Raw genomic sequence first — 19,377 nt, 5'->3', positions numbered from 1 at the left:
CCCACTTGGTTAATACTTCTTGGCTGATTAGAAGCCATTGAAATCAATTAGAAGAATATAATTGCAGCTTCAACTACTAGAGCATTATCTTGATGTCCTGATTCTTGTTAATCCTTTAAAAACTAAAACGCAGACTAAATTATTGCTTAAAACATATATCCTTGAAGAAAAAAATGCAAAAAAGAATCTTACATCAATGATAAAGTAAATAATTTGTGGGTGTTACTAACCCAGCATGAATAATATTCATAAAATCTCAATGGAAAGGACTTTAGGGATGGCATGTTTTAAATCTTGTCAGTCACATGGTGGATAGGAAAGTAACAGTCAGAAAAATCCTTCAAAAAAGAACAGAGGTTAGCTCAGGGGCTGACTGAAACAAAATAGGTTGGAAGGTATGATTTTCCCCACTGGATGCTTAAACTTTTTCTGAAACTTTTCCAGGCCACAGTTTTAAAAACATAGGGTTTCTAACTCTCCTTCTCAGTAAGTTTGAGAATATGGTTCAACATTTAGAGATGAAGAAATTTATTACTATTTGTCTTTAGTGCCCTATTAAGAATTTTTAGTCTTAGTCTTGTTTGGAATTTCATTTTCATGTAGAAAGCATGAGTCTATAGCTTTTCTAAAAAAGCTAACATACATTTTCTACAGCAAGGTGGTGAGAACTTTTATTATTAATTCAGTAGGGATAAAATAAAAATGTGTGTTTGCAACAATTCAACTTTTATAAAGTAAGAATAGATTTATAGAATCATAGAATTTTATCGAGAATAGAATTTGTTTGAGAATGGGCTAGAAGAGAGCTTAATATCAGCAAAGATTTTAGATTTATTAGATTTGTATTAGATTTATTTTATCAGGAAATAAAGACTGATAAAAAGAGCCACTGGAATTTATGAAGAAAAGAGACTTTTCATTTTCTTCAAAAACTGATTAGAGGGTTTTGTGTATATTATGCTGTGGTTGAATGAGGTGTGATGAGTTAACAGCACCAGTTAAAGCAGCAGTTTTACATTACAGTGTGTTGTAAACCTGTAGTAAGAAGAGAATGAAATTAATGACATCACCAAGGCTTTCTTTTAGGAAGAAGGAAGTTTTAGTTGTTATAAGGAGTTTCTTCATTCAGTAATCCATTCATTAATTCAGGGAATATTTATTGAGCACAATTATGTGTCAGGTATTGGATATATAGGAGTGAATAAAACAGTCAGAAGCCTTATTCTCATTGCAACTTACATTGTAGTAAGATGTAGTAGTAAGAAGAAATAAAATTTACCCTATTTGGATAGTAATATGTACTAAGGAGAATAAGAAAATAGGAAAGGAAGATAGAAAATGGAGTATAGGAAATTATAATTTTAGAAAAAAAAGGCCAGAGACGGCCTCACAAAAAAAGGTTGCACCTGATTGAGTAAAGGTTTGAAGGAAATGAAGATAGAGAGAGAAGTGAATGTTTTAGGGAAAAACATTCAAGTTAGAAGACACAGCAGGTGCAAACACCCCAAGGCAGAAGTGAGTGCCTTGTAATTAAATTGCAAACATACTAATCTTTGTGGTAGACCAAATCATGTACCCCAACAACAAACATGTTCTTAATCTTAATCTGTGTTCTGTGGGTATGAACTCATTTGTAAATAGGACCCTTTGCAGATGTATTATCAATTAAAGTTTGGACTCATTTGTGAATAGGATCTTCAAAAATCCTATTTAGGTGTGGCCAAACTGAATCATGGTGGGTCAAAATCTATATGACTGAGGAATATGAAGAGAGGAAATTCAGATGCAGAGAAACCAGAAGACTTGGAGGCCAGAAGTCAGAGAAAGTCACAGGAGGAAACCAAGAACATCACCATGTGATAGAGGACTGCCATTACCAGAATGCTACCAACTTGGGGAGGAAGCAAGCCTGGCCAAAACCTTGATGTTGGACTCCTAACACTGGAAACTGTGAGACAATAAATTTGTGTTGCGCAAGTCAGCCTATTGTGTGGTATTTGCCGTAGCAGCATTGGCAAACTAAGACATATGACTAGAGCAGAAGTGAAAGGAGAGTTGCAAGAAAGGAGGTTAGCAAAGTCAGGAGGGAAGGACAGATCATTGTGAGTCTATGAAAGGATTCTGGCTTTTAGCCTTTTGGAAATTTTGAACAGGGAAAGGGTGTGATTTGATTTATGTTTTAATGGAATCACTGGCTGCTGTATTGCACATAGAGTGAAGGACAGCAAAGGTGGAAGCAGAAGACCAAAGAGGAGACTATTGCAATCATCTAGGCAAGAGATGGTGGGACTTGGACAAGGGTGGTTGCATTCAGGGTGGTTGCATTGAGATAAGAGAAGGGATTCTGGGTATGTGGTGAAGATCAGGCTAACAGGATTTGCTGATGGATTGGAAGTGGAGTGTGAGAGAAAGAGAGGAGTTAGGGTGATAGAAAAGAGCTAAGCTTCCAGATGGCCCACCATGGGAGATGGCATGGGGGGAGGTCAGTGAAGGGGTAGTGGAAGTGAATACATATGAAGTTGCCTGTCTTGCTTAGTGGGAGGATAAAGACAGCAAGTTTTATAAAATTTAATTATCAAAGATGCTTATTAATTGTAAATTCCAGGTAGATTAAAGAGCTAACATTATTATATAAAAAACATAGAGGCTGTATGTTTTAGTTACTCCTCCAGGAAAGTAGGTAAAAAGCCAGGAACTGCGTGGACTGGACACCACAGAGCAATCTGTCTTTGGGCATACTTCATACAACACTCATGAAAACGTGGAACTGCTGAGATCAGCGAAATCTGTAAGTTTTTGCGGCCAGGGGACCCGCGCCCCTCCCTGCCAGGCTCAGTCCTGGGGGAGGAGGGGCTGTCAGCTCCAGGAAGGAGAAGGGAGAATTGCAGTGGCTGCTCTTATCGGAAACTCATTCTACTGATTCAAACTCCAACCACAGATAGACTGAGATAAGACACCAGAGACTCTGAGAGCAGCCAGCCCAGCAGAGAGGAGACAGGCATAGAAAAAAAACAACACGAAAAACTCCAAAATAAAAGCAGAGGATTTTTGGAGTTCTGGTGAACACAGAAAGGGGAAGGGCGGAGATCAGGCCTTGAGGCGCATATGCAAATCCCGAAGCAAGGCTGATCTCTCTGCCCTGTGCACCTTTCCTTAATGGCCCTGGTTGCTTTGTCTATTAGCATTTCAATAACCCATTAGATCTCTGAGGAGGGCCGTTTTTTTTTTTTTTTTTTTTTTTTAAATCCTTTTTGCTTTTTCTAAAACAATTACTCTAAGAAGCTCAATACAGAAAGCTACAAAGAATTGAAATTTGGGCATGTCAAATCAAGAGCAGAACTAAGAGAGCTCTGAGACAAAAGGCAATAATCCAGTGGCTGAGAAAATTCACTAAACACCACAACTTCCCAAGAAAAGGGGGGTGTCCGCTCACAGCCACCATCCTGGTGGACAGGAAACACTCCTGCCCATCGCCAGCCCCATAGCCCAGAGCTGCCCCAGACAACCCAGTGTGACGGAAGTGCTTCAAATAACAGGCACACACCACAAAACTGGGCGTGGACATTAGCCTTCCCTGCAACCTCAGCTGAATGTCCCAGAGCTGGGAAGGGGGAGCAGTGTGAATTAACAGAGCCCCATTCAGCCATCATTTGAGCAGACTGGGAGCCTCCCAACACAGCCCAGCAGCCCAGAACTGCCCTGGGGGGACGGCACTCACCTGTGACATAGCACAGTCATCCCTCAACAGAGGACCCGGGGTGCACAGCATGGAAGAGGGGCCCACTTGCAAGTCTCAGGAGCCATACGCCAATACCAAAGACTTGTGGGTCAGTGGCAGAGACAAACTGTGGCAGGACTGAACTGAAGGATTAGACTATTGCAGTAGCTTTAAAACTCTAGGATCATCAGGGAGATTTGATTGTTAGGGCCACCCCCCCTCCCCGACTGCCCAGAAACACGCCCCACATACAGGGCAGGCAACACCAACTACACACGCAAGCTTGGTACACCAATTGGGCCCCACAAGACTCACTCCCCCACTCACCAAAAAGGCTAAGCAGGGGAGATCTGGCTTGTGGAGAACAGGTGGCTCGTGGACGCCACCTGCTGGTTAGTTAGAGAAAGTGTACTCCACGAAGCTGTAGATCTGATAAATTAGAGATAAGGACTTCAACTGGTCTACAAACCCTGAAAGAACCCTATCAAGTTCAGCAAATGCCACGAGGCCAAAAACAACAGAAAATTATAAAGCATATGAAAAAACCAGACGATATGGATAACCCAAGCCCAAGCACCCAAATCAAAAGACCAGAAGAGACACACCTAGAGCAGCTACTCAAAGAACTAAAGATGAACAATGAGACCATAGTACGGGATATGAAGGAAATCAAGAAGACCCTAGAAGAGCATAAAGAAGACATTGCAAGACTAAATAAAAAAATGGATGATCTTATGGAAATTAAAGAAACTGTTGACCAAATTAAAAAGATTCTGGACACTCATAGTACAAGACTAGAGGAAGTTGAACAATGAATCAGTGACCTGGAAGATGACAGAATGGAAAATGAAAGCATAAAAGAAAGAATGGGGAAAAAAATTGAAAAACTCGAAATGGACCTCAGGGATATGATAGATAATATGAAACGTCCGAATATAAGACTCATTGGTGTCCCAGAAGGGGAAGAAAAGGGTAAAGGTCTAGGAAGAGTATTCAAAGAAATTGTTGGGGAAAACTTCCCAAATCTTCTAAACAACATAAATACACAAATCATAAATGCTCAGCGAACTCCAAATAGAATAAATCCAAAAAAACCCACTCCGAGACATATACTGATCACACTGTCAAACATAGAAGAGAAGGAGCAAGTTCTGAAAGCAGCAAGAGAAAAGCAATTCACCACATACAAAGGAAACAGCATAAGACTAAGTAGTGCCTACTCAGTAGCCACCATGGAGGCAAGAAGGCAGTGGCACGATATATTTAAAATTCTGAGTGAGAGGAATTTCCAGCCAAGAATACTTCATCCAGCAAAGCTCTCCTTCAAATTTGAGGGAGAGCTTAAATTTTTCACAGACAAAGAAATGCTGAGAGAATTTGCTAACAAGAGACCTGCCCTACTGGAGATACTAAAGGGAGCCCTACAGACAGAGAAACAAAGACAGGACAGAGAGACTTGGAGAAAGGTTCAGTACTAAAGAGATTCGGTATGGGTACAATAAAGGATATTAATAGAGAGAGGGAAAAATATGGCAAACATAATCCAAAGGATAAGATGGCCGATTCAAGAAATGCCTTCACGGTTTTAACGTTGAATGTAAATGGATTAAACTCCCCAATTAAAAGATATAGATTCGCAGAATGGATCAAAAAAAATGAACCATCAATATGTTGCATACAAGAGACTCATCTTAGACACAGGGACACAAAGAAACTGAAAGTGAAAGGATGGAAAAAAATATTTCATGCAAGCTACAGCCAAAAGAAAGCAGGTGTAGCAATATTAATCTCAGATAAAATAGACTTCAAATGCAGGGATGTTTTGAGAGACAAAGAAGGCCACTACATACTAATAAAAGGGGCAATTCAGCAAGAAGAAATAACAATCGTAAATGTCTATGCACCCAATCAAGGTGCCACAAAATACATGAGAGAAACATTGGCAAAACTAAAGGAAGCAATTGATGTTTCCACAATAATTGTGGGAGACTTCAACACATCACTCTCTCCTATAGATAGATCAACCAGACAGAAGACCAATAAGGAAATTGAAAACCTAAACAATCTGATAAATGAATTAGATTTAACAGACATCTACAGGACATTACATCCCAAATCACCAGGATACACATACTTTTCTAGTGCTCACGGAACTTTCTCCAGAATAGATCATATGCTGGGACATAAAACAAGCCTCAATAAATTTAAAAAGATTGAAATTATTCAAAGCACATTCTCTGACCACAATGGAATACAATTAGAAGTCAATAACCATCAGAGATTTAGAAAATTCACAAATACCTGGAGGTTAAACAACACACTCCTAAACAATCAGTGGGTTAAAGAAGAAATAGCAAGAGAAATTGCTAAATATATAGAGACGAATGAAAATGAGAACACAACATACCAAAACCTATGGGATGCAGCAAAAGCAGTGCTAAGGGGGAAATTTATAGCACTAAACGCATATATTAAAAAGGAAGAAAGAGCCAAAATCAAAGAACTAATGGATCAACTGAAGAAGCTAGAAAATGAACAGCAAACCAATCCTAAACCAAGTAGAAGAAAAGAAATAACAAGGATTAAAGCAGAAATAAATGACAGAGAGAACAAAAAAACAATAGAAAGGATAAATATCACCAAAAGTTGGTTCTTTGAGAAGATCAACAAGATTGACAAGCCCCTAGCTAGACTGACAAAATCAAAAAGAGAGAAGACCCATATAAACAAATTAATGAATGAAAAAGGTGACATAACTGCAGATCCTGAAGAAATTAAAAAAATTATAAGAGGATACTATGAACAACTGTATGGCAACAAACTGGATAATGTAGAAGAAATGGACAATTTCCTGGAAACATATGAACAACCTAGACTGACCAGAGAAGAAATAGAAGACCTCAACCAACCCATCACAAGCAAAGAGATCCAATCAGTCATCAAAAATCTTCCCACAAATAAATGCCCAGGGCCAGATGGCTTCACAGGGGAATTCTACCAAACTTTCCAGAAAGAACTGACACCAATCTTACTCAAACTCTTTCAAAACATTGAAGAAAATGGAACACTACCTAACTCATTTTATGAAGCTAACATCAATCTAATACCAAAACCAGGCAAAGATGCTACAAAAAAGGAAAACTACCGGCCAATCTCCCTAATGAATATAGATGCAAAAATCCTCAACAAAATACTTGCAAATCGAATCAAAGACACATTAAAAAAATCATACACCATGACCAAGTGGGGTTCATTCCAGGCATGCAAGGATGGTTCAACATAAGAAAATCAATCAATGCATTACAACACATTAACAAGTCAAAAGGGAAAAATCAATTGATCATCTCAATAGATGCTGAAAAAGCATTTGACAAAATCCAACATCCCTTTTTGATAAAAACACTTCAAAAGGTAGGAATTGAAGGAAACTTCCTCAACATGATAAAGAGCATATATGAAAAACCCACAGCCAGCATAGTACTCAATGGTGAGAGACTGAAAGCCTTCCCTCTAAGATCAGGAACAAGACAAGGATGCCCGCTGTCACCACTGTTATTCAACATTGTGCTGGAAGTGCTAGCCAGGGCAATCCGGCAAGACAAAGAAATAAAAGGCATCCAAATTGGAAAAGAAGAAGTAAAACTGTCATTGTTTGCAGATGATATGATCTTATATCTAGAAAACCCTGAGAAATCAACGATACACCTACTAGAGCTAATAAACAAATTTAGCAAAGTAGTGGGATACAAGATTAATGCACATAAGTCAGTAATGTTTCTATATGCTAGAAATGAACAAACTGAAGAGACACTCAAGAAAAAGATACCACTTTCAATAGCAACTAAAAAAATCAAGTACCTAGGAATAAACTTAACCAAAGATGTAAAAGACCTATACAAAGAAAACTACATAACTCTACTAAAAGAAATAGAAGGGGACCTTAAAAGATGGAAAAATATTCCATGTTCATGGATAGGAAGGCTAAATGTCATTAAGATGTCAATTCTACCCAAACTCATCTACAGATTCAATGCAATCCCAATCAAAATTCCAACAACCTACTTTGCAGACTTGGAAAAGCTAGTTATCAAATTTATTTGGAAAGGGAAGATGCCTCGAATTGCTAAAGACACTCTAAAAAAGAAAAACGAAGTGGGAGGACTTACACTCCCTGACTTTGAAGCTTATTATAAAGCCACAGTTGCCAAAACAGCATGGTACTGGCACAAAGATAGACATATAGATCAATGGAATCGAATTGAGAATTCGGAGATAGACCCTCAGATCTATGGCCGACTGATCTTTGATAAGGCCCCCAAAGTCACCGAACTGAGCCACAATGGTCTTTTCAACAAATGGGGCTGGGAGAGTTGGATATCCATATCCAAAAGAATGAAAGAGGACCCCTACCTCACCCCCTACACAAAAATTAACTCAAAATGGACCAAAGATCTCAATATAAAAGAAAGTACCATAAAACTCCTAGAAGATAATGTAGGAAAACATCTTCAAGACCTTGTATTAGGAGGCCACTTCCTAGACTTTACACCCAAAGCACAAGCAACAAAAGAGAAAATAGATAAATGGGAACTCCTCAAGCTTAGAAGTTTCTGCACCTCAAAGGAATTTCTCAAAAAGGTAAAGAGGCAGCCAACTCAATGGGAAAAAATTTTTGGAAACCATGTATCTGACAAAAGACTGATATCTTGCATATACAAAGAAATCCTACAACTCAATGACAATAGTACAGACAGCCCAATTATAAAATGGGCAAAAGATATGAAAAGACAGTTCTCTGAAGAGGAAATACAAATGGCCAAGAAACACATGAAAAAATGTTCAGCTTCACTAGCTATTAGAGAGATGCAAATTAAGACCACAATGAGATACCATCTAACACCGGTTAGAATGGCTGCCATTAAACAAACAGGAAACTACAAATGCTGGAGGGGATGTGGAGAAACTGGAACTCTTATTCATTGTTGGTGGGACTGTATAATGGTTCAGCCACTCTGGAAGACAGTCTGGCAGTTCCTTAGAAAACTAGATATAGAGCTACCATTCGATCCAGCGATTGCACTTCTCGGTATATACCCGGAAGATCGGAAAGCAGTGACACGAACAGATATCTGCACGCCAATGTTCATAGCAGCACTATTCACAATTGCCAAGAGATGGAAACAACCCAAATGTCCTTCAACAGATGAGTGGATAAATAAAATGTGGTATATACACACGATGGAATACTACGCGGCAGTAAGAAGGAACGATCTGGTGAAACATATGACAACATGGATGAACCTTGAAGACATAATGCTGAGCGAAATAAGCCAGGCACAAAAAGAGAAATATTATATGCTACCACTAATGTGAACTTTGAAAAATGTAAAACAAATGGTTTATAATGTAGAATGTAGGGGAACTAGCAGTAGAGAGCAATTAAGGAAGGGGGAACAATAATCCAAGAAGAACAGATAAGCTATTTAACGTTCTGGGGATGCCCAGAAATGACTATGGTCTGTTAATTTCTGATGGATGTAGTAGGAACAAGTTCACTGAAATGTTGCTATATTATGTAACTTTCTTGGGGTAAAGTAGGAACATGTTGGAAGTTAAGCAGTTATCTTAGGTTAGTTGTCTTTTTCTTACTCCCTTGCTATGGTCTCTTTGAAATGTTCTTTTATTGTATGTTTGTTTTCTTTTTAACTTTTTTTTCATACAGTTGATTTGAAAAAAGAAGGGAAAGTTAAAAAAAAAAAAAAGAAAGAAAAAAGACAAACAAGGAAAAAAAAAAAAAAGATGTAGTGCCCCCTTGAGGAGCCTGTGGAGAATGCAGGGGTATTCGCCTACCCCACCTCCATGGTTGCTAACATGACCACAGACATAGGGGACTGGTGGTTTGATGGGTTGAGCCCTCTACCATAAGTTTTACCCTTGGGAAGACGGTTGCTGCAAAGGATAGGCTAGGCCTCCCTGTATTTGTGCCTAAGAGTCTCCTCCTGAATGCCTCTTTGTTGCTCAGATGTGGCCCTCTCTCTCTGGCTAAGCCAACTTGAAAGGTGAAATCACTGCCCTCCCCCCTACGTGGGATCAGACACCCAGGGGAGTGAATCTCCCTGGCAACGTGGAATATGACTCTCGGGGAGGAATGTAGACCCGGCATCGTGGGATGGAGAACATCTTCTTGACCAAAAGGGGGATGTGAAAGGAAATGAAATAAGCTTCAGTGGCAGAGAGATTCCAAAACGAGCCGAGAGATCACTCTGGTGGGCACTCTTACGCACACTTTAGACAACCTTTTTTAGGTTCTAAAGAATTGGGGTAGCTGGTGGTGGATACCTGAAACTATTAAACTACAACCCAGAACCCATGAATCTCGAAGACAGTTGTATAAAAATGTAGCTTATGAGGGGTGACAGTGGGATTGGGAATGCCATAAGGACCAAACTCCACTTTGTCTAGTTTATGGATGGATGTGTAGAAAAGTAGGGGAAGCAAACAAACAGACAAAGGTACCTAGTGTTCTTTTTTACTTCAATTGCTCTTTTTCACTCTAATTATTATTCTTGTTATTTTTGTGTGTGTGCTAATGAAGGTGTCAGGGATTGATTTAGGTGATGAATGTACAACTATGTAATGGTACTGTAAACAATCGAAAGTACAATTTGTTTTGTATGACTGCGTAGTATGTGAATATATCTCAATAAAATGATGATTAAAAAAAAAATCACAATGGCATAATAAAAATTTAACTACTATTCTAAAAAAAAAAAAAAAAAAAAAAAAAAAAAACATAGAAAAGTATTTTCATTATTTTGGGGTAGAAAAGGCTCCCTAATCAAGGAATCAACCTAGAAGTAATAAGGAAAAGGATTAAAAACCTCAACCACAAAAATGCTTATATATCTATATCCAAATCTATCTATCTATCGATATTACAAGGACATCATGAACAATATTTAAAAATATTAAGAGACAAATGACAGAGGGGTAGACAATATTTTTGATTCATAGAATGAGACAAGGTTTTAATATCCAAAATTTAAACCAACCCAACAGTAGGCAAAATTACGGACAAGCAATTCAGAAATGAAAAAAATTGCTAATAGATATGAAAAGATACACAATCTGAAGAGTAGTTGGGGGAATCCAAATTAGAAACAAAATGAAAAATAACTTTTTATTCATCAGAGTAGCAAAATTTTTATAAGAATCAAACCCTATCATTTCACAAATTCTTGGTTGAAATATACATTTTGAAACCTATTGATGATAATTTTATGGTGGCAAAATTATATGTAAATGCATATATCTTCTTTTTCTCTACTTTGAAACATCTACCTTAAAGAAAGATTCCCACATAAAAATAAAGAAGTATATACAATGATGTTGTCACAGCATTGTTTATAATAGGGATAAGCTGGAAAAACCCAAATATACATCATTTGGAACCTGGTTAAACAAACTATGGTACATGTCCACTATGGAATATTCAGCAATATTTAAAATGAACCAGGTGGGTATATATGTAGTGACACAAGATAAAAAAGTTACACCCTTCAATATTCAATATCATCCCATTTCTGTTCAAAATCCAAGCTATATAATTACATATGAGCATATATATGCTTTTATAGAAAATGGTCTGGAAGATATAAGCTAATCTTACAACAATGTTTGGGGAAGGGAGTCAAAGATTTGTGAGAGTGGGGAAGGTGAAGGACCTTTCACTTTATATTCTATATACCTCTGCTTTGTTTTAACAATGAGAATGTATTAACGTATTTCTTGTTGTCTTCCACTACCAGGTTGCTATGACACATACCGCACAATGGGTTGGCTTAAACAATAGTAATTTACTGTTTCATGGTTTCAGAGACTAGAAGTTCAAAATCAAGGCATTGAGAAGCCCATGCTTTCTCCCCAAAGTCTGAAGCATTCAGGTGCTGGCTTGCTACAATCCTTGGGGTTCCTTGGCTTGCAACTCTGTCTCCTCTGCATTGTGGTCTCTCTCTCCTCGTGCCTGCTCTTCCAGTTTCAGTTGACTTCTGGCTTCTTCATGTGTTGCCTTTTCCAACTTCTGGTTTCTGGTTTCTTCTCTTTATAATGGTTCCAATAATATGGATTAAGACCCACTCTGATTCATTTTCTCACACCTTAACTAAAAATAACATCTTTAAAGGGTCCTATTTACAAATGGTTTCACATCCAAGGAACATGGATTAAGATTAAGAGCGTGCCTTTGGTTGGGGTACATAATTCAACCCACCACGCTTGTGTACATGTATTTTTAGGGGAATAAGTCAGGTGTTGTATTTGCAGTGAGCAAAGAACACCTGGACAGAGCATTCTTGAGGAAGAAGCAGGACTTGTTGGGCTCTGAAGGAAAGAGGAACAGTTACAGAATTGGTAACATTTGCCCAAGTAAATACAGGGAAGTCCCTTGAAGTTTTTATGAAATAAGAGGCAGTGGGAAGGGAACTTCTGAACAAGAGGAAGAGGGATGTTTGACTACATTCTGGTGTTGTGCTACAATCACCCGTTCTGAGGTGTAGGAGGTGGTCAAGGTTAAGGGTATGAGTTCTCAAAAGACCTGTATTCAGACACCAGTTTTCCTCTTGGCTGTCCTTTTGATTTTTCTTCTAAGAACATGTATTACCTGTGTAATGAAAGTAGTATTAAAAGATATAAATAAAATATTTTTTAAAAGTGATGTGAGAAATAGGGGAAAGTGATTCCATGAAATTGTGGGAAAAGGGGAAAGAAAATAGATTCAGCAACAAAATGGTGATGACAACATTTAGAGCAGAGGTTCTGAACTGGAGGTCCAAGAGTAATTGCCAGCCTTGAAAAATTAGGAAATGTAAGTTAAAAATATAACTTTTGGCTCACCTTGAAAAATCAGAAGATCTTGAACATCGGGCTTGATTTCCCATGCAGAAAATAGTACTAGGGCCACACAGTCAACTAGTTTCAATCACTCTTGAATGCAGGGTTTCTTAACCTTTATTTTGTGCCACAGACAGTTTCACAATGATGGATTGCCTATGGACCAGCATCTCAGAATAATATTTTTAAATGCAGAAAATAAAATACAGAGAGTTACAAAGGAAACCAATAATATTGTCATTTAATTCTATCTGTGTGCCCCTTGGGATGCTGAGGTCTGGGATCAGTTGCCATTTCCATTGAGCTCTGACACATTACATGTATTCCATTATACATTCCGTTGTGTTTCTGACACATGGCTTGGCTTGTTCCCTTCTGTTATCTGCCTGGGTGCCTGGGCTCTGTAGGCATTTGAATTTACCTTCCCTAATTTAAGAAATTCATAAAGGGAAAGATTAAAGAACGTAAGAATAAAGATTCTTCAACAGAAGTTGGAGCCAAGATCTCAGTGTGCTAATGAAAAAAGCATATAGGATTTGAAGTTAGACAGACCTGCTTTGCTACTTAATAACTGTATGATAACAGGGAATTTTACTCAGCCTCTTTAAAACTCAGTTTCATCATCTGTAAATGGGGAAAACAATACTATCTCATATGGTTGTTTTTAAGGATTAAATATGATAGTAGCATAAAAACTGTATAGCAGAGTGGTGGCCCAAAGCAAGCTATCAGTTCGTAAGTAGGTATAATTATTATCTAAGGTCCCACTTCTCAACTGCAAAAATAGCTATTGTACTATCTGCCTTATTGCTCTATTGTGAAAGTTAAATAAGACAACATTTGAGAAAACATTTCCTGCTTCCTGGCATAAGAGCCATTCAATACACACTCATTTTCTTTCTTCTTTCCCAAATTAAATGTAAAAGAGAATTTGATTTTAGAATATAATATTCTCCCTACTTATAGTAGAACACTATTTACCTATGTTGCAGAGAGCATTCAAATGGGATCAGAAATAACAAAAAGGTGGCTGGAGACCAAATAATTGGAATCAACTTTCATGAATAGAGGATAAAAGTACACTGCAGTGAACAGGAATATTCTTCCAAAAAGGAAAAAATCCTGAATAGAATTCATGATATTTATGTGTACAGAAGGATAGAGATTATAAGAGATGCTGTACTGTATTTTCTGATGCTCTACTAATAGAAGAAATTAGTTTTTAAAAAAATGGTAATTTGGGCAGAAAGAGAAGAGAGATTAAAAAATATCATAAATTTGTAAAAATGTTGGAACAGGTGTACATAAAAATACAAGAGTGGCAACAAAGCAAACTACTTAAGAGGATAGATTCTGGAGTTTAAATTCCAGCTCCACCTCTTATCTGCCTTGTGACCTTGGGCAAGTTATTTAATCTCTCTGTGCCTCAGTTTCCTGTTCTTAAAATAGTTACAATGATAGTAGCTATCCATTAAGATAGAATGGTAGTAGTGGTGAGAGTAGTATTAGTTAGGAGAGGGACATTGAAAAGGAAATTATGGATGGGAGAGTTATATTATGTTGTGGGTAGATTGTTAAAAATTTATCTGACTAATCAAATGGATAAGTCATAAGTCATAAGGATAAAGTATTCATTTTACCATAAAGTAAAATAACATCCACAAAATCACCCATAATCCTACTGGGGTGGATGAAATAATGGCTCCCCAAAGATATTAGGTTCTAATTCTCAGAACCTGTGAATATGTTAGGTTACATGGCAAAGGGAATTAAGCTTGCAGGTGAAATTAAGGTTGCTAATCAACTGACTGTTTGGTTTTATCTGGGTGGACCCAATGTAGCTACAAGGAAACGTTCTTAAAATTGGGAGAGAGAATCGGAAGGCAAAATCAGAGAGATGGCACTGTGAGAAGGACTTAGTCTGATATGGCTGACTATACAGATGGAAAAGAGGGCCACAAGCCGAAGAATACAGGAGGCCTCTAGTAACTAGAAAAGGGTAGAGACCCAGATTCTCCCCTAAAGCCTCAAAAAAGGAACTCAGATCCACTAACACTTTGGACTTCCTAGCTGCAGAACTGTAAGATAACACATTTGTGATGTTTTAAGCCGCTATGCCCATATTAATTTGTTATAGCAGTCAAAGAAAGTGAATGCTATCAAGGGATAACCACTAATATTTATAAACATGGTAATAAATATTTTTGTGTGTGCATAGTAGACTTTTTCTGGCTTTAGAAGCAGAAAAAGTAGAAAGAAGGAAAATAATGCAAGGTTAAGTTACCAAGGAATGAAGCAGCCAGTGATGTATTAGCTGACACATGAAGATGGCCTGAGTCAGTCATGGCCCACATGGGAAAATGCTAGAAATGTTTCCCAGAGGCCCAGCAACAGAGCTCACCGAGATGTTCCAAAACTTCAGTATCAAATTTGCCAGAATTAATTGCTTTATTGAGTCACTAATGCCAACATGCCAGCTGGCAAGAACAGAGCCACTTTTTTTTTTTTTTTTTTTGCATGATATATTTTATTTTATTTTTTTTCATCTTTTTTTTTGTTTGATACATTTTATTTTTTTTATTGAGATATATTCACATACCACGCAGTCATACAAAACAAATCAAACTTTCGATTGTTCACAGTATCATTACATAGTTGTACATTCATCACCTAAATCAATCCCTGACACCTTCATTAGCACACACACAAAAATAACAAGAATAATAATTAGAGTGAAAAAGAGCAATTGAAGTAAAAAAGAACACTGGGTACCTTTGTCTGTTTGTTTCCTTCCCCTATTTTTCTACTCATCCATCCATAAACTAGACAAAGTGGAGTTTGGTCCTTATGGCTTTCCCAATCCCATTGTCACCCCTCATAAGCTACATTTTTATACAACTGTCTTCAAGATTCATGGGTTCTGGGTTGTAGTTTGATAGTTTCAGGTATCCACCACCAGCTACCCCAATTCTTTAGAACCTAAAAAGGGTTGTCTAAAGTGTGCGTAAGAGTGCCCACCAGAGTGACCCCTCGGCTCCTTTTGGAATCTCTCTGCCACTGAAGCTTATTTCATTTCTTTTCACATCCCCCTTTTGGTCAAGAAGATGTTCTCCGTCCCACAATGCCAGGTCTACATTCCTCCCCAGGAGTCATATTCCACGTTGCCAGGGAGATTCACTCCCCTGGGTGACAGAGCCACTTTTAAGCTGAATATGGCTGAGGTTAAAGATGCAAAAATCATCTCATATCATATGAGATGTTCTCCCTCCAGTTCACTGTTTTCCTTGTCCCCCTGCCAAACCACCCACATTTCTACCTCTGGCTCTGTATGCAACAATGTTTAGACAAACTGGAGTTCTCTTTTGCTTTAATCCCTTTTTAGGTCTCTCAGCCCACTTGAGCTCAGCACGGACACCAGCCTGTAGGAGTTCATTTATGACCCTAAAGTGGCTACTGTGCATTTTGGCTCTTCCTTAGGATCTGCCTCCTTTCCAGCACTGTACAACTTTGCATGTCTGGATGTGCTCCTCAGGCCTCTGATGGACTCAGACAGTAGTATCAGCATCTCTTGTAACCCTGGATTTTTTTTTTTTTCTATTTGAGCAATAAAAGTTTGTGTCCCTATTTTACACAGAGCCCAGGTTCCTGTGGGAAATCAAGAACTTAGATATAGACAGGACGAGCCTATCAATACAAGGACTGGGCACTAAGTTTCATTTAAGCAAGAGAAAATTAGACATTCTAAGCAATATATATATATTATAGCGTTATAGCTATAGTTTTTTTAAAATTCAGTTTTATTGAGATATAGTCACATACCATACAATCATCCATGGTGTACAATCAACTGTTCACAGTACCATCTTATAGTTGTGCATTCATCACCCCAATCTATTTTGAACATTTTCCTTACACCAGAAAGAATCAGAATAAGAATAGAAAATAAAAGTAAAAAAAGAACACCCAAATCACTCCCCCCATCCCACCCTATTTTCATTTAGGTTTTGTCCCCATTTTTCTACTCATCCATCTATACACTGGATAAAGGAAGTGTGATCCACAAGGTTTTCACTGTCACACTGTCACCCCTTGTAAGCTACATCATTATACAATCTTCTTCAAGAATCAAGGCTACTGTATTGGAGTTTGGTAGTTTCAGGTATTTACTTCTAGCTATTCCAATACATTAAAACCTATCAAGTATTATCTATATTGTGCATAAGAATGTCCACCAGAGTGACCTCTCAACTCCACTTGAAATCTCTCAGCCATTGAAGCTTTATTTTGTTTCATTTTGCATCCCCCTTTTGGTCAAGCAGATGTTCTCAGGTCCCACATAGGGGGGAGGGCAGCAAGATCACTCGCAAAGTGGCTTAGTTAGAGAGAGCCACATCTGAGCAACAAAGAGGCACTCGGGGAGAATCTTAGATAAGCCATGCATATTTTAAAGACTATTCTAAGAGGTTTTGAAATAAACTTGCTGCCAAACTGCCAAGAACAGTAGAGGGCATGACACTGATAATGTGGACGTGTGAAAAGCAGTGGGGAAGTAACAGATTGCCAAAGGAGGAGCTTGGGAAAATATTTATTGTGTTCAAGACTGCTGAAAAAACTTGAGCAGTCAAACATAATTTTGTCCTTAAGGTCATTGAAGATATGGTGTGACTGAGAAGATGCCAATGATATGACAAGCATCTAGTGCTCAGCTGAAAGCAATAAAGCAACCAGAGCAGATGGATGAAACTCTCAAGAAAGACATTTAAGAGACAAGCTTGGTAATATAAAATTGTGATTGGAAGATGCATCCAGTGCCCAGTTATAGCTTAAGTAGCTGTTCCAGTTTGCTAATGCTGCCCATTATGCAAAATACCAGAAATGGATTGGCTTTTATAAGGGAGTTTATTTGGTTACAAAGTTACAGTCTTAAGGCCATAAAAATGCCCAAGCTATGGCACCAACACGAGTATACATTCATTGAAGGAAGGCCAATGGCTTCCAGAAAACCTCTGTTATCTGGGAAGGCATGTGGCTGGCATCGGCTGATCCGGGTTGAGTTCCAGCTCCTCTCTCAGTTCCTGTGCATTCTTCAAAATGTTGCTCTTGGGGCATTTGTCCTCTCTTAGCTTCTCCGGAGCAAAAGTCTGCTTTCAACAGCCGTCTTCAAACTGTCTCTCTAAGTTGCAGCTCTTCTCCAAAATGTTCCTCTCAGTTGCTCTAGCAAAATGTCACTCTTAGCTGCTCTGAGCTCCTTCTGTCTGTGAACTCTTTATATGGCTCCAATGATTTAATTCAGACCCACCCTCATGGGTGGGTTAATACCTCCATGAAAATTATCCAATCAAAGGTCTTGCCCACAGTTGATTGAGTCACATCTCCATGAAAACACTCAATCGATAGGTTCCAACCTAATCAACAATAAGTCTCCTCCCACAAGATTGCATTAAAGAATATGGCTTTTTCTGGGGGACATAATATATATAAACCAGCACAGTAGCCAACATCCTTCTGGCAGGAAATAAAAAATTATAACAAAGTAGTAGTGTGATACTAGCTAATTGTTATTGTTTACCACCTGCCAGATGCTGTAAGTGCTTTACATGCAAGATTTAATTAAAAATTCCTATTTATAACAGCCCCATAAGGGAAGTTGTGGTAGACACAACTCTAAAATGGCCTCCACGAACCCTGGGGTTCCATCCAATATTGTCCCCTCCCCTGAGTCCAGGTGGAACCTCTGATTTGCTGTGAACCAGAAGAATATGGCAAAGGTAATAGGATGCCTTCCCTTGATTAGGTTATGCTATAGAGTAAATGTGATGGGCTCTCACTACTGTGACTACTCTTGTCAAGATTCTATGAAACTCTGTATTAGCAGATTGGTGTTTCAGAGAGATCTTCCTGTTAGCCTTGAAGAAGCCAATGGCCATGTTGAGAAGGTCAAGGAGAAGGCCATGTGACAGGAACAGCAGCTGACTTGTAGGACCTGAGAGCAGCCACCAGCCAACAGCTAGTAAGTAGCTGGGGCCCTCAACCATCCAGACTCAAGCAAACGGATTCTGCCAACAGCTTGATTGAGCCCAGAAGCAGATTCTTTCCTAGTCAAACCTCCATATAAAACTCTAGCTGATGCCTTGATTGCAGCCTTCTGAGTCCCTGAGCAGTAGACCCAGCTAAGCTGTGCCTGGACTCTTGATCCACAGAAAATGTGAGATAATAAATGTGTGTTGTTTAAGCCACATAGTTTGTTATGCAGCAATAGAAAATTTAAAACAATGTACTGTCTTCAGGGAAAAGTGGAGTCTTGAACTTGGTAACTTGCTCAAGTTCTCATTGCTGGGAAGTGATAATGCTTGTGATGAATGCAATCGGTATCCTGCACTGCTGGGTGTTTACTACTCTACTGCCTTCCCAAGTCTGGAAGCCTAGGAAAAAAGGAGCTACAATGCATTAAAGATGTAAGAGTGGAGGGGACAAAGTCCACAGAAGACATTGAAAAATAAAAATTTAAATGTGGAAAATATACATTTGGGTGTAAAGGCAATGGAACAGGAAAGTTTTCAGAAAACAGTATGACCAATACTACTGGTCAAGCTGCCCCTGGGGCCAAGACTCTCTCACAGTGACTGTGTTTTCCTGGGCTGAGGGGATTCAGACTATCCAGAGGATCTAATTTTGACCCTGTAGCAGATGACAATTAGTGGCCAATTGTTAGAGCTCTTCTTTTTCTACTTTAAGATAGGAGTTGACAACAGGAAGCAAGTTATTCCTCC

The sequence above is a fragment of the Choloepus didactylus genome, chromosome 3 (assembly GCF_015220235.1).
Source record: "Choloepus didactylus isolate mChoDid1 chromosome 3, mChoDid1.pri, whole genome shotgun sequence".
In the NCBI taxonomy this organism is placed as follows: domain Eukaryota; kingdom Metazoa; phylum Chordata; class Mammalia; order Pilosa; family Megalonychidae; genus Choloepus; species Choloepus didactylus.
Note: the sequence above shows the minus strand (reverse complement) of the source record.